The sequence below is a fragment of the Elaeis guineensis genome, chromosome 4 (assembly GCF_000442705.2).
Source record: "Elaeis guineensis isolate ETL-2024a chromosome 4, EG11, whole genome shotgun sequence".
Classification (NCBI taxonomy): domain Eukaryota; kingdom Viridiplantae; phylum Streptophyta; class Magnoliopsida; order Arecales; family Arecaceae; genus Elaeis; species Elaeis guineensis.
Window position 1 is genome coordinate 31623549 of NC_025996.2, and position 5879 is coordinate 31629427.

Below are 5879 nucleotides of genomic sequence, written 5' to 3' on the forward strand. Positions count from 1 at the left end.
TAGTGTACTGTGAATATATGCCATGTTTTTCGAGGAACTTTGCAAATGAACCTGGACATTGTTCTGTTTCACTATGTTTTCCATAATATTTACCACTTCTATCAGACTTTATGATTTTCACTTTTTTATCTAGTTGCCTTTCAACCTCATTTACAAACACCTTAAGGGCATCTACTACTTGAGATTTTTCATGAAGCAAATAGACAAAACCATAGCGTGAAAAATTATCTATAAAAATGATAAAATATTTATCTCCACTAAAAGATGAAACATCAAAATGTTCACATATATCAGCATGTATAATTTCAAGAAGCCGAGTGCTTCTTGTGGCACCTTTCTTGTTATGTCTAGTTTGCTTTCCCTTGATGCAATCTATATATGTACCAAAATCAATAAAATCTAAATTTGAAAGAATCTCATTATTTACTAATCTTTTTAACTTTTCTTTGGATATATGACCCAAACGTTTACGCCACAAGCAAGTAGAATTTTCATTTAGTAAACTACGCTTAATTTTAGAATTATGATGCATAGTAAGTAGGGATTCCACAAAAAGATTGTCAAGTTTTAATTTATATAAACCATTAATAAGAATACCAGAATCAATAAAAGAAGTATTCTTATATAAACTAAAACAACCATATCCAAACTTAAAATTAAACCCAGAAACATTAAGTTTTGATAGAGAAACTAAGTTCCTAGATATTGAAGGCACATAAGCTATCTATAATAAATCCAGGTGATAGCCAGTATCCAAAATCAAATGATAAGTTCCTATGCCTTCAATTGGAACCTTCATACGATTCCCCATAAACATAAAATCTTCAGTTGGGTTTGTGGTTCGGATCGTAAAGAATCCCTGCATTAAATTAGAAGCATGAGTAGTAGCATCAGAATCAAGCTACTAAGTATTATGAGGAACTTCAGTTAAGTTTGATTCAAAACATACAAAGATATTAGATTTACCTTTCTTTTCAAAAGCCTTACGTTTCAGGCAATCTTTCTAATAATGCCCTACTTTCTTATAGAGTGATACTTATCCAGCTTTTGTTCCTTCTTGTCAGCCTAAAGAACCTTAGCAGGCATTTTCTTTTTCTTCTTGAACTTGTTAACTTTCTTCTTGTGTCCATTACTAACTTCTTGACTTATGAAATTAATGGAACGACTACCTTGCTTTTTTAGTCTCATTTCCTCCTAAGCAAGCATACTGGACAATTCACTAACATTCCACTTATCCTTAATAGTGTTATAATTAATTGAAAAGATCCATACTCAGAAGATAATGAGTTCAAAATGAATTGCACTAAGAAGGAGTCTTCCACTATCATCCCCAAAATCTTTAACCTTGCTGTAATATTGGTCATCTTAATAATGTGATCTTGCATACTTCACGACTCATTGAACTTTATGATCGTGAGTTCTGCCATTAGTGTACCAGCAAGTGACTTATTTACAGAACAAAAATATTCTTCCACAAACTTTTGATATTTCTTTGCACTTTCTATTTGTAGAATAATACTTTTAATGTTGTTGATAATAATCGTTCACATGAACATAAGACTTAATCTGTTAGAGCGTTCCCATGCTTTATGATGTAACTTCTCTTCCTCGCTGCTAGAATATGTAAGAGCAGTAAGTTTATCTTCCAATAGTGCTAAGTCAAGATCCAATACATCTAAGTGAAAATTGATTTGTTCACACCATTCAAAGAAGTTCAAACCATTAAATATGGTAACAGATGAAGCATTCAAATGAAGAGAAATAACTACAAAAATAATACATAATTGCTCAAATTGAAATAAAATAATTTCATCATGGATTCACAATAAAAGCATATTATAATTCTCCTTTGGGTAGATATTACAACATACTATCAGAATTCAATGCCGTTATTAATTCTTTAATAGGCAATTAAACATTATCAACCAAACATATCCATTATCTTTGGATATACAAATACATCTGATCAAAGAATATTAATTTACTTCTGCCACGCACACTATTCATAGAATAATTGATTCACCTTCGGATAAACCCTAAAGTTCCAATGAGTAGTGAATATCAATTTATCCACTGATTTTCACTAATAGGCATTTAATCATGGATAAACGATCATTTTATGCATATTGATTTTCTTAAACATTCGAGTTTAGTCACTTTGGTGACTAATAAACTATATGTAAATATAAGATCATGCATATAAACAATAATTAAAATTTTAAATGCATGTTAATCATTCTAGTTTGGCCACTTTGGTACCTAACAAATTACATGGAAACACAAGATCATGCATATAAACAATAATTGAAATTTCATCAATAATTGATATTTGATGATACAATCATAATACAAAAATGCCAAGATCTTTGTTAAAGAAGGGTCAAAATAAACTTAACGGATCATTAGAGAATAAAACAGTTCATTAGGGACTGAAAAGAAAATTTCAGAGTATTGTTCAGTAATTTTATAGTTGACAGGGGCTAAATTGCAAAACAACCTTAAACCACATCAACTCTCTGTTCAGTCAACTATCGAAAAGTACCAACTGAATTATTTGATGGATCCGGGTTTTGAGCATTGGATCCCGACTGACCTGAAACCCGAACCCAAACCCCTATATTCTTCCTCCCTCTTTTCGATCACAGCCAAAAACCTTATGGCTCGTGGCATAAAGCCTCCCCAAAGACCGCCGGCACCTTACCGGTTGTCCTCAACCACCGACGGCCATCCTTAGACAGCCATCCTAACCGCAGGTGAGCCGACGATGGTCCAGTTGGATGGATGATCGACGGAGGAGGAGGAGCCCAAAATCGGTGCTCTCCGATTAGGGAGAGGGGTTTGCTAGATCCGGCAGTTCCCACTTCATGCCGTCCGTCCCCAAAAGAAAAGCGACCATCGGAAAAGGCCTGATCAGCCGGCCACCGCCTAGGGAAAGATCGCCGGTGACATCCCTTGGGTGGCCACCAGTAGGCCGGAGATCCGGCCATCAAAACGGAGGAGGGTGAGCACGAATTCCAACTGAATGGGTTTCTCTCCCTTCTCCCTTTCTTCCTGAAAATCAGTTTCTCTCCCTTCTCCCTTTCTTTATGTCGTAGCAGCATCGATGGACTTTCTACAACTTAATGGGCAGAGATGGGACCCTTTTTATAGACATTTATCGGTACTCCCATCAAATAACCGGACGATATTTGACTTCTATTTGAATTTAAATTGATCATTATCTGAATTCAAAGTTCATGATAAACCAGACCGCTTAATCGGGACATTATCCAACATCATCCTTAAGATGCGTTTGATTATATTTTTTAATTTTTAATTTTAAAAAATATTTTTTATTTTTTTAATTTTGATTATTAAATAAAAATAAAAAAAATAAAAAATATATTTAATAACTTTACTGTCCTAAAATAAAAAGTAATATTTGAAGACGGTAGATGAAAAATTAAGAGAACGGTTCAGGAAGGAAAGAAAATGAGATGAAAAAATGAAGAGCTCGATGAAGAAGAAGGGTTCGAACTCTTTACTTATTAGTTTGATGTTTTAGATGTGTGAAAGTAAAAAAAAATAAAAAAATAAATTATAAAAAATAAAAAAATTATTTTATATATAAAATAATTATTTTGATTATTTTGATTTTAATTTTTTATTTCTTACAATATTATCAAATATTATCTTTTAATTTTTATTTTTTAAAAATTAAAAAATAAAAAAATATTTTTTTAATAACTAATCAAACACATCTTTATCATTTACCTCCATTTTATACCATTACATTAAACTGTTAATAAATCGATGAAACAACATTCTGGACTATAGAGAACCAACTCCAATAGTACCTAAAGTAATATTTATAGGACGAACTAAATCTCTGACCATTAGCTAGAATTCAAACCTCATATTCTACGAGACTGTTATTGTTGTCCGTCTCTTATATTTCTTTCTCTTGTGTGGACTATAGAGAACCAACTCCAATAGTACCTAAAGTAGTATTTATAGGATGAACCAAATCTCTGACCATTAGCTAGAATTTATTGTTGACCGTCTTTTATATTTCTTTCTCTTGTGGCACGTAAGTTGTAAGAGGAGTTGGCTGGGAATATGCCCTTCACGAAAGACAACGCATGAGATATGCCAATTGAACTTGATGCGAAGCATCAGATACTAGCAGTTCATAGCGTCTCTCACCTTCATCTGTGACCAATTCCATCCAGTTCAATTACAGATTGTCCGTTCCTATGATTCCATCGTACTTCCTGCTCTCTCTAATTTTCAAGAACCATAGTTTGTAATAAAGCACTACCACATTATACCAACCATCTCATCTGTTAGATGTATGTCCTAAAAATTAATATAGCCGACACATTGTAATAAATTTAGGATACAATTTTATACTTAATATATTAATTTGATCAATAAAAAAATAAATTTATTTTTCATTCAAGTGTGATTTATCTTTGAATCGTCTATGAAATTAACTTTTGATACATATTTTCAAAGAGTTAAGAATTAGGGACATGTATTTAATTCCTAAATGTTCCTGATCATAGGATCATTATGAGGACGGTGATCGATCCGGATAAACCGACGCGTAGATCGCTTCATTCGAGATAGATGAGTCTCTAGTCTACAGTGTAAAGATACTGGACGACGAGTGTGGGTAGTTATTAGAGAACAATTAGTACTCAGCATGATCATACGAGAGATCACTTGAATTTCTATTCGATCGTCAGTGATTGTCTCGATGCTGTAGTTGTGTGAATGGTCCTTTGACTTGAGATGTACTACTGCTTGCAGTGAGGCTATTGAAGTTTGACTGATACATAAACATGGGTCATAATGAGCTTTTGTAGTGGATGTTGGTGACAGTTGGTCCACTGTAGGAGTAGGATGCGAATCAAGATGGAATTTATCGATCTTAATAAAGAGTAGTCCTATGAGATTTGAGAGACTAAGTCCGAGAATCTGTGGCCACAGCAATGTGATTGATGGAAAAGAGTTTTCATAGAAAAAACACAATTAGACTTGAGCTAATCGAATCTAGCATATGACTAATGTTGAGATTTAACGATTTATCCATGACCTGCCATCTAGTCGAGACTCACGATAAAGGAACTGAATCACACATTAACTACATCTTGAGGTTCTTTTCGATTTTACTGGATTGCCACTATATACTACTGAGTGTCACTGGTGGATTGTGAGAGCTCACTAGGATTGCTCTGGATCGATAATCCTTGATGAGTTAGATTGAAATTGTTCCAATCCATTAAAAAGAGTTTCAATGACACTTTGATAGAGATCATTGTATATCTCACTATCGGATAGAATTAAACTTATGGGGTCACACAACAAAGGGATTAGATCTGGAATAAGTAATTGAGCTTATGAAGTGTCAATTGGATTTAGAGAAACCTGATTGGATTCAAGGTAACCTTGCTAACACATGGTTGGACCCAATTTTCTCTTTATGTTTGATTTTTTTATTTGATAAGATAATTCAAACTTAATTGCCTGTTAATAACCTAAATGAATTAGATTCATTGGACTCTAATTGTTGCGTACCTAAGATTTTGGATCAAATAAATTAAGGGTGCAAGTCCTTAATTTATTTCTTTGATAGTTGTGATGGGGTGCCACTTGATTTGATCAAGTTGGGTGTGTCCCATTTTTAGAGGGTGTGTAGTTTCTTTATGGGGCATCCTTTGGGTGTATTTTGGGGTGTGATTTAATGGGTGCAAAAGCTCCAAGAGTTGGCGTCTAATAAGTTTCCTAAAGGAAGTTGTATAACTTAAGTTATAAGGAAACCTAATACAAGTAGGATTTATATTATGAGATTGAATAGGATTCAATTTTTATATCTATTCAAAGGGACCTCTCCT

At 33.4% G+C, this 5879-nt stretch overlaps 1 pseudogene; it reads right to left on the reverse strand.

Annotated features, from left to right (window-relative positions):
* Positions 1–1556, reverse strand: part of LOC140857288 (uncharacterized) — a 7268-nt pseudogene extending 5712 nt beyond the window's left edge.
* Between the last annotated feature and the right edge of the window lie 4323 nt (positions 1557–5879).